General features: G+C 42.2%; 1 protein-coding gene across 1 annotated transcript in view; it reads left to right on the plus strand.

Annotated features, from left to right (window-relative positions):
• The window catches only part of LOC119414869 (contactin-associated protein-like 2), a 391521-nt gene that overhangs the window by 29839 nt on the left and 350740 nt on the right, over nt 1-10942 (plus strand). The window lies entirely within an intron of this gene.

Below are 10942 nucleotides of genomic sequence, written 5' to 3' on the forward strand. Positions count from 1 at the left end.
AACACCTGGAGAGAGAGCGATGATTTTGAGGGCTGCGGTTGAATGGAAATATATTTTATAGATTTATTCTTACGGTGTGAAGCAGGTGAAGGTATTATCCTGATGATGTCCAGTGGCACAAGGTGAAGCAACAAGTAGATTGAGGCAAGTGGTGGAAGGCATCCAGCAATTGTAGCTAGGCAGGAGGAGTCATAGTTCATGTGGAACTCAGGCAGGGCATGTACAACTAGATCCAAACTCTGAGGAAGCGCAGAGGAAAACCACAATATTAGTATTTACTAATATCACTGAATATTGGCCAGAACATAACTACCGTTGGTAGGCAATGTCCCAGCGCCTGCAGAGTGGTTCCTGAATCTTCTTATACTCCTCCTGGGTGTTGAGCTGATCATCTGCAGCTGGAGCCAATTAGGAGTGATGAGGAGAGAGAAAGGCACGGTGCAGGGCAGGATCCTTACATTACCCTCCCTTCAAGAGTCGCCTCCCGGCGACCTGAAGCGTTTCTCTGGGTGTGCCCTGAAGAATGTGGTGATGAGGCTGGGGTCCAAGATGAAGGACCTCGGGATCCAAGAGCGCTCCTCTGGACCATAACCCTCCCAGTCGACCAAATACTGGAACCCCCGCCCCCGGCGCCCAACGTCCAGGATGCGGCGGACAGTGAAGGCTCGATGGTTGTCAATGAGACGGGGGGGCGGAGGGAGGTCGGCAGGAGGGCACAGTGGGCTTTCTACAATGGGCTTGAGTTGAGACACGTGGAAGGTGGGATGAATCCGCATAGATGCGGGTAGCTGGAGTCTGACTGCCGTAGGACTCAGGATACGCGTGATGCTAAATGGGCCAATGAAGCGGGGAGCCAACTTACGTGGGGTGTCCTTGAGGTGAATATTCTGGGTCGACAGCCAGACTCTTTGTCTGACCTTGTAAGCTGGGGCTGCAGATCGATGACGATCTGCAATCTCCTTGTTCTTGGCAGCTGTGCGCAGTAGGGCGAGCTTGGCTTGGCGCCAGACCCGACGACATCTCCTGAAATGATGTTGCACCGAAGGAACTGCTACATCACCTTCTTGACTGGGAAACAACGGTGGAGCGTAACCAAGGGAGGCTTCAAATGGAGACAAACCAGTAGCAGATGATGTGTGGGTGTTGTGGGCATACTCCACCCATACCAGATGTTGGCTCCATGTGGAGGGGTTGTCCTCCACCACACACCTGAGGGCAGCCTCTAATTCCTGATTTGCCCTTTCGGCCTGCCCATTGGACTGTGGGTGGTAACCCGATGTTAGGCTGACAGAGGCCCCTAAGGAATTACAAAAGTTCTTCCATACCTGTGATATGAATTGGGGTCCTCTGTCAGAAACGATGTCCGATGGGATGCCGTGAACTCGAAAAACATGTTGGACCAACAGCTGGGCTGTCTCCAAGGCCGAGGGAAGCTGGGCTAACGGAACGAAATGAGCAGCTTTAGAAAATCTGTCAATGACAGTGAGAATAGCAGTTTTACCATCAGAGGGGGGGCAGCCCAGTAACAAAGTCTAAAGATATATGGGACCATGGGCAGCTAGGCGTGGGGAGTGGCTGTAGTTTTCCAGCAGGAGGCTGGTTGCCAGTCTTACTTCTGGCACACGTGGGGCAAGCGGCTACGTAATCCTTTACATCCTCGTTCATGGAGGGCCACCAAAATTGTCTCTTAGTCAGAGCTAACATGCGAGCAACACCTGGGTGACAAGAGATCTTATGAGTGTGGAGCCAGTTGAGTACCTTAGCCTTGATACTGGTGGGTACAAACATAGTGCCAGCAGGGCCTGTCCCAGGATAAGGTTCGGACTTCTGGGCCTCTAAGATGTCTTTTTCGATGGACCAGGTCAACGAACCGACCACACAGGATGAGGGAAGAATGTTTGGCTCCTGTTCGTGTCCTCTGGTGGTGAGAACTGACGAGAGAGGGCGTCAGGCTTCACATTTTTTGAGCCGGGTCTGAAAGTCAGTACAAAGTTAAATCTTGTAAAAAATAACGACCATCTAGCTTGTCTAGGGTTTAATCTCCTGGCCTCGCGGAGATAGGTGAGGTTCTTATGATCAGTCCAAATGAGGAATGGTGTGTCTGTGCCCTTGAGCCAGTGTCGTCACTCCTCCAAGGCCAGCTTGACAGCAAGAAGCTCACGGTTGCCTACGTCATAATTTTGTTCAGCAGAGGAAAGGCGTCGAGAGAAAAACGCACAGGGGTGCACTTTGTGGTCAACAAGAGATCTCTGAGACAAAACAGCTCCTACTCCAGTGTCAGAAGCATCGACCTCCAGGATAAACTGAATCTTAGGATCGGGGTGACAAAGAATGGGGGTAGAGGAAAAAAGTCGTTTTAGCTCACCAAAAGCTGTTTCTGCCTCATGAGTCCACTTAAAAGTCTGCAGGGTGGAGGTCAATTGGGTGAGAGGAGCAGCGATCCTGCTGTAGTTCTTGATGAACCTACGGTAGAAGTTCGCGAAGCCCAGAAATCGCTGCAGCTGTTTACGTGTCTCAGGTGTTGGCCATTCCACCACTGCCTTAGTTTTCTCAGGGTCTGTGCGGTATTGTCCTCCTTCAAAAATAAAGCCCAAAAAGGAGACAGATTGAACATGAAAATCACACTTTTCGGCCTTAACGTACAGTTGGTTCTCATACAATCGTTGTAAGACAGTCCTGACGTGGTGAACGTGTTGCTCCTCATCCCGTGAGTAGATCAATATGTCATCCAGATACACAAATACAAAAATGTTCAAAAGGTCTCTTAAATTGTCATTAACCAGTGTCTGAAAAATTGCCGGGGCATTGGTGAGACCAAATGGCATGTCTAGGTACTCAAAGTGTCCCAGTGGTGTCTTAAATGCCATCTTCCACTCATCACCTTCCTTGATTCGGACGAGGTGATAGGCGTTACGCAGGTCTAATTTGGAGAATATCTTGGCAGAGTGTAGTTGTTCATGGATAGAGTCTATTAGGGGTAAGGGATATTTGTTTTTAATCGTGATCTGATTTAATCCTCTGTAGTCTATGCAGGGACGTAAAGTCTTGTCTTTCTTAGCCACAAAGAAAAAGCCTACACCAACAGGAGAGGTGGAGGGACGAAGTATTCCAGAGTTCAATGATTCAGAGATATATTCTTTCATAGAGTCACGTTCTGGACCAGACAAATTGTAAAGACGGCTAGAAGGAAGAGGAGCCCCTGGTAGTAAATCAATAGCACAGTCATAAGGACGGTGTGATGGTAATGACAGGGCCTTTTGTTTACTAAATGCAGGGGCAAGGTCATGATAAACACTAGGAATTTTAGACAAATCGACTGGATTGGGTGCCTCAGGATGTTTAATAGTGGAAGGAACAGCAGTTCTTAAACAGTTCATTAAACAGTGTGGGCTCCACTGTTCTATTCTTTTAACCCTCCAATTAATTATGGGGTTGTGATCTTTGAGCCAAGGAAAACCCAAGACAAGCTGTGTAACGGGTGACTCGAATACAAAGAACTCACTGTGTTCATGATGGTTCCCGGAGATCATGAGGTGTACTGGTACAGTCTTTTTAAACACTGAAGCAAACTTTTGACCTGTTAGCCCAGCCATTGTCAGTGGCATGGGGAGAAGTTGTGTGGGGATGGATAGGAGCTCCACCAAGTCCTGGCTAATGAGGTTCTGCTCGGCCCCAGAATCCACTAGAGCAACAACTGATTTACTTTCTCTATCAACGATAATGGTGGTGTTGAGTTCCAAGCGGGAGGCAGGAGAAGAAGAAGAGTTTCTCACCAATATCTCCTGCTTTATTGGTGAGAGGGGCCATTTCCCAAGAGCGGGCAACGAGCAATGAAATGTCCTTGTTCACCACAATAGATACAAGCTTTATTGTTTATTCTTCTTTGTCTCTCTTCTGGAGGGAGGCGAGTACGACCCAGCTGCATAGGTTCTGGTTCTGAGTCAGGTTTGTATTCTAACATTAATGCAGGTGGCTGTCTCGGTGTGGAGTGAAAACCGGAAGCAGTCGAACTCTGGGAAATGTAGTCTTTTCTATTGTAAACTGTTCGACGTTTTGATGTAGAGGGAAAACCGGAAGTAGGCGGGTTCTGGGAATCGTAGTCTTTCTCCCACCTTCGTTCTTGTAGTTGATTGTCAATACGTGTGGCTAACTGAATTAGCTCGTCCAAACTTTGTGGTTCCTCTAATGCCGCTAAGTGGTCTTTTATGGAGTTGGAAAGAGAGTGTAGGAAGGTACCTCTGAGTGCGACCTCTCCCCATCCGGTTCGGGCGGCGGTGATTCTGAACTCAAGAGCATGAGCCATAACGGAGCGTCTGCCTTGACGAAGGGTGAGTAGACGTTTTACTGCTTCAGCTCGTTGGAGGGGTTGATCGAACACGTGCTTGAATTCTTCTAGAAGTGAGGCAAAGCTTAAGGTACTGACAGGGTGAGAGGATAAATGAGCATGAGCCCAACGTAATGCGTCCCCCTTTAACTGAGTGATGAAAAATGAAATTTTGGCAGCATCTGAAGAGTAAAGACTGGGTGCTCTCTGAAACGTTAACTCGCACTGGAGTACAAAACCCCCACACATCTCAGGCTCTCCACAAAAAAGTTCTGCCGGTTTTAAATTTTGCTCTGTGGTGGTCACTTGGGGAATATTAGAAATAGGAAGACTGACCTCAGGTGTAAGTGTAACAGCAGGTGGCAGGAGCTGAGTCATCCCTTGTTTGACTGAAAACAACATGCTGCCCAGTTTCTGGAGATTAGACTGGTTAGTCTGTTGCAGGTTTAACAAGCGTTCAAGAGTGGCTTCATTTTTCTCTACTCTCTGTAACATATTCTGAAGTGTGAGTTGGTTCTGTTCAGATCCCGCATCTTTCAAGGGTACTTGGTTTGGCTGGGACATTCTGTAATGATTGCGGTGTACCCAGAACGAAAGACCAGAACTGAACAGAGACCAGGACTCAGAGAATAGTTTAAAGTGTTTATTTACAGGTAGATGATATATACAACATTAATGAGGGGAACGGGAACACCTGGAGAGAGAGCGATGACTTAGAGGGCTGCGGTTGAATGGAAATATATCTTATAGATTTATTCTTACGGTGTGAAGCAGGTGAAGGTATTATCCTCACAAGGTGAAGCAACAAGTAGATTGAGGCAAGTGGTGGAAGGCATCCAGCAATTGTAGCTAGGCAGGAGGAGTCATAGTTCATGTGGAACTCAGGCAGGGCAGATACAACTAGATCCAAACTCTGAGGAAGCGCAGAGGAAAAACACAATATTAGTATTTACTAATATCACTGAATATTGGCCAGAACATAACTACCGTTGGTAGGCAATGTCCCAGCGCCTGCAGAGTGGTTCCTGAATCTTCTTATACTCCTCCTGGGTGTTGAGCTGATCATCTGCAGCTGGAGCCAATTAGGAGTGATGAGGAGAGAGAAAGGCAGGGTGCAGGGCAGGATCCTTACATTGATAAGAGGCATATTTCCAGTCTCTTAGGAGAGAAGTACTGGCCGACCCCAAAGCAAGCAACTATCCCAATTAGAAAAGATCAGAGCTTTGGACGAGCCCGGGTCAAGCTTTTAGAAGTATGAAGATCCTCCAGTTTTGTTTGTTTGACAAGTAAGACTTAAATCCAATCCCATTTCAGTGAAAAAAGAAATAAATCCCAGCCTTGTCTTCCAACTGGTAGAATCCAACTCCTTTTGGGCTTCTCTGATCCTCCGAGCTGCTTCTTGCTTGTAGTTCCTTCTGCTCAACTCTTTGACTCAGCTTTGACAAAGTTTCATCAGTTCAATCTATATTTAAAGACCCTTTTCCTCATCCTCCTCTTTAAGGAGGGGTTTAGAGGCTTTTCATGGAAAATTACATCATCCTTTTTCCAGTAACTGACTGTTGTTTTGTACTTTTAACCGGTCCTAACCGGCTTTTTGGGTTTTTCCTGAAATTGTTTTTGCTATGTGTGAGTACTTTTCCAGAACTTGAGAAAAACAAGCTGTTTCCTGTTTTTTGCTCTGGGTACTTTCCACAAAGCTGTTTTTGCTCTGCTTTAGGAACTTTCCAGAACCTGTTATTCACTTTATGTTTCTTGTTTTGCTCAGAAGTGCGTCACCACGAGATGAGTCGAGATGAACCTGATGACCTTTTGTTCTTTTACTATAATGTTCTTTATACATGCTTTTCTATTATCAGCTTAGAATATCTTGTGCAGAACTTTACAAAGGTTATATATTAACCATCATTCCTAGTTTGAGCTTAATACTTTCATAGCTGGTTCTGTTCTTTTCTTTCTCTCTGCTTAAGACATGTTCAGACTTACCTATGGTTACATCAGGTCTCGGATCTGCTCCTTTCACTTCAACACTTTCAAATAACAAACAAATCATACAATCATACAACTGGTTATACAATTCTTGTAATTCATTACATATCATTAGTGGATTACTTGTTGATTATTGGTTAACCATTTTTGAGTACACATTATTATATTTAGCTTGATTTAAAGCAGAAGTTCAGTCCTCTGTTTTCAGCTGCTGAGGAGAACTTGATCAGGCTTCACCTTCATTACAGCTGGTTGTCCGTTACATCATCACTTAGACACCAGGTTTATCGACAATCTTGATAATCAAAAGTGTGTTTAGTTCATACCATTTTTAAATGTTGAAGTGAACCACTCATTTTAAATCAACTGTGAAACAGTATTAATGATTTTTAAATCCTCATTCAAATTAGAAATCAAGTTAAATGCCTATTTTACAAAGTAATTATGCATTTTTGATCTTCTGTCTGAAATGAGAAGTAGTGATGTCGGTCGAAAGTCAGAGGGAAGTTATTGGAACGAATTGTCGTGTTTTGAAAACTCTCAGACAGTAAATAAGAAAACTGGCACCTGTAAGTCTGTCAATTCTCCAAAATATTTTCTCGCCTGTAACTAACCGTTCTCAAAACATTCCGGCTGTTTTCTTGACTTGCACTGACCCTCTGACATCACAAGAACCACACCCATGTTGGTTCATTCAACCAATCAGGACTTACTAAAAGTGACCGGAAGCAGAACTCTTTAAAAGTCGACACTTCCTGGAACTGTTAGTTCCTTGGAGTTCTTCTGAAGTTCTCCGAGTCTCTTGGATTATTGTGGAGTAGTTCTGGAGTTTTTCCACTGCTGAGTGGAACTTCAGACTCAGTTTTCCAGGCTGATGGAGTCATCCATCTCTGCAGGAGTCACGGCGCCTCGCTGTGGCTCCACCCAGCAAATGCCCTATAACTGCTGAGGAAGTTTGTTCTGTGGAACAGAGTATCTCACGACTTCTGCCGAGTCGCAGCCGCCCTGAGGAGACGCTGAAAGGTAGCGTGCCAGGGACCTCTTGACCTCAGTGGACCCATCCTCTGCCAAGGTAAAGAGTCGTCACGAGCTTCACTACAAGTGTACCATGGCGAGCTGCGTTTGAAAGGAACGTGTTGTTTTGGTCTACAGACATACATCTTCCTCCACATATTTCCTTTAAACTCCTCCATAATTTCCCATCTTTAAACTTATATCTTGCCAGTTATTAATCCAGATGTCTTCAGAAATGTCTGTTGTTTTTATTAAGTAAAACGTGCCAAGTTTTATTAATCATAAGCAGATCAGTCTAATCAAGAGTACAATGTTTTGATGTTAAATTTTGATTCTGTTAATAAATGACCACATTTATTTTGATTGGTCAAAGAAAATTAACATCTCATGTCACTGATTAAACCATCTACGCACAGTACCTCTGTCACATATCTGTAAAGCTCGAAAAAGAGAGAACCCGTTATTTAAATAAAATTGTAGTGTAGCTAAAGCTAACCTAGCCCTTTTAGCACACTACACAGTTGATTTAAAATAAGTGGTTCACTTCAACTTTAGAAATGATATGAACTAAACACACTTTGATTATCAAGATATTGTAAAATAGTAATGATAATATAAAAAGAAGAGTGTTCTTTCAATTGATTACTTCAGGATACAATAAGACAGTCTCTGGATGAGCTAATTTGTATTTCTGGATTCAAATCAATGAAATAACAGTTCCTGTCCCATGAAGGTCTTCAGAGGCAGGTTTTGGTCGGAGGCCTAGTTCACTACACAATTTTGTGATGTTTATTTAACTATGTATGATAAAAACAACTGTTGTCAATTATTTCTGACATTTAAAATGAAGGCTTTGTTCACAACTGGAGTTAAATGGAAATTAAGTGACTGTAAAAATTACTTGTTCGCAGGGATTAACAGATACATGAAATTATTCTATGTGCTTTACCAAACCAGAAACAATATGTAATGTAGAACAATTTTGAAATTTCATCAATGCAGATTAATCATACAAATTTAACTAAAAGAAATATGTTTATTGTTCAATAGTTAAAATTTGGTTTGAAATTTAAAGAAAAATTATTATTGAACTGTGTTAATACTAATTTGATTAAAAATCTAAATTCTTGAACACCAGAGTCAACCGACTCAGTTCATAATTTTGTTTGTAATTTTGCGTTTCATAATTAGTGGCGTTCGTAGCCTTTACAGGTTTTCATGATAGTTCTGCTGAATTTTGGACTTCAGTAGTGTAGTGTAACATATCTTGGGATATATTATACATTAAACGGGTTCATTCATTTTTCTGGACTGAATGATGTCGTGCATTGAATTTAAATAAAATGTGGACGTGAGACGTTAATTATCTTTGACTCACCACGACAGTGGGTCATTTATTAACAGAATCAAGTTTAACACATCACACATTTACATTAATTGGCAAGAATTGAAAATAACGACATAATTAATCAGCTTTACAAGAGTGAGAACAATACGGCGATTGTTTCCTCACTTTCAGCAGACAGCAGACATCAAATCACACGGCGGTGATTGAAAACTTTGCTTCAGACATTTCTAAAAATATCTGTAATGATTTTTAGCAGATAGGAAAATTTTAAGATGGAAAGATGAGGTTTATTTACAGAGAGATGTGTGAGGGAATTTGTCTGTCTTAACCAGAACCGACACGCTCCTTCTTTTCCAGCTTGGGCCAACGGTACGCTTGGTTGAGAATAGAACTTTTTACCTTGCAGACGATAGTTCAGCGTTGGTGTAGAGCTCTCCTTTCAACTCTTTCAGCGTCTCCGTGAGAACAGCTCGAACCTCGAGAGTCGTGTGAGGTTATCCAAACAGAAGTTATAATTCCCAAAATCGTCTCTGGATCAGCTTGATTCTAATTCAGCAGCATCCTGAATTCCAGCGTTCTGCATTCTGGAACTCCCAAACTCTCCGTTTGAACTAGGAAGTGCCAACATTTAAATGGGCTCTACTTCCGGTTCATTTGAGAGCCTCTGATTGGTCAATGGACCCCAACAGAGGTGTGTTTTGTGATGTAAGGTGTTATTAAAAGTCAAGGAAAAGATTCAGATTGTTTAAGAACAGACAGAAAGATATCATGGAAAAACCAGACTTCGTGGAGTCTCCTCTCCCAGTATCTCGCTGTAAAAGTTAAACATGACATTTCTTTTCAGTAAACTTTCAGTTGACCGAAACTTGAACTTTGACACACTTACAAACTTTGCTAATTGAAGACAGAAAATCAAGAAATGCATATTAACCTGATTTCTTCTTTGAATGAGGATTAAAAATCATTCTTCCTGTTTTAAGTAAATAAAAATGAGTAGTTCACTTCAACATGTAAACATTGTTTGAACTAACACAATTTGATTATCAAAACATTTGTAAAATAGTAATGATCATAGAGAATTGTCTTTTTCCACTTGATTAATTCAAGAAAGAAAGTATCAGGATGGGTCAACCTGTATCTCTGGATGCAAATCAATGAAATGACAGTTTCTGACCATATGATCCTAAGGTCAAGTTTTGACATCAGGTCAAGTTCACCACAGTAGTATAAGTAGTTATATGAAAGTCCAACAAGCAAAAAACAGTAGTGCTTGAAAGTTTTGTGAATCCTTTACATTTTCTATATTTCTGCATAAGTGCAAACTAAAACTTAATCAGATTTTCACACGTCTTAAAAGTAGTGAAGGAAAATTAATAACAATAAGGTCGACTTGACTTTTGCTTACATGCTGAAGGAAAATTAATAAAAACACTGTGCTTGGCTTTGCTCAGATAAGAAAGAAATTTGCACTCACTGTGGTTTACAACACTTTTTACTTAAGGGAGAACAATCGGCCCTCATTATTTTGTGCTTTTTAATGCTTGGTCAACATCTTACTCAGAACCGCTCAAAAGGTCAACATCTTACTAAGATCCGCTCAAAATTAATTAAACCAGTCCAAACCGTAACGGGAGTATGGTAGGGTCCAAAACTAAGAGCAGGAATGGGCAGATAGCTAGTAACAAGTTCAACCAATACAAAAGGACATCCTCCCTCACTGTTAAAAGTTTGAAACCAATCAAAATAGGATTCATCCCGGAAAGAGATGGAACTAGGAAAACTTTATAATCCACTGCACGCACTCTCAAGGTCAGACAATCTTGGGTTTTCATCTCGCTAGATTCAAGGTGATCTACTTAAGATTGTCTTCCAAATGCATTTGGTTTTAATGTTATACATGTACTCCTTTAATGGTGTGAAAATAAATGTGTTAACTTTAAGGTGAAGTCTCCTGAAGTGTGCCTCCTTGATCAACAATGCGGTGGGGTGTGAAGTTTATCCCAACAATTTGGGGGTTTGTTCGGGATTGAGGAAAGGTACGACAATTTAACCAACCTGACAGATGGCCTCGGACATTGTTGGGAAAGGCGCACCAAAAAAAAGAGGTAAGCAGAACCTGTTTGTAATAAATTTCACAAATTCTGCAAATTTGGTTGGTAAATTGAAATTAAACCTCCTGTAGTGAAATAGGTCGGTTAGCTTCATTTAGCTTGGGAGCTCCACTACATGTTATAATATCTGGACTAGTTCAAGTACCTGATATTATACTT

The sequence above is a fragment of the Nematolebias whitei genome, chromosome 9 (assembly GCF_014905685.2).
Source record: "Nematolebias whitei isolate Nwh7 chromosome 9, NemWhi1, whole genome shotgun sequence".
Lineage (NCBI taxonomy): Eukaryota > Metazoa > Chordata > Actinopteri > Cyprinodontiformes > Rivulidae > Nematolebias > Nematolebias whitei.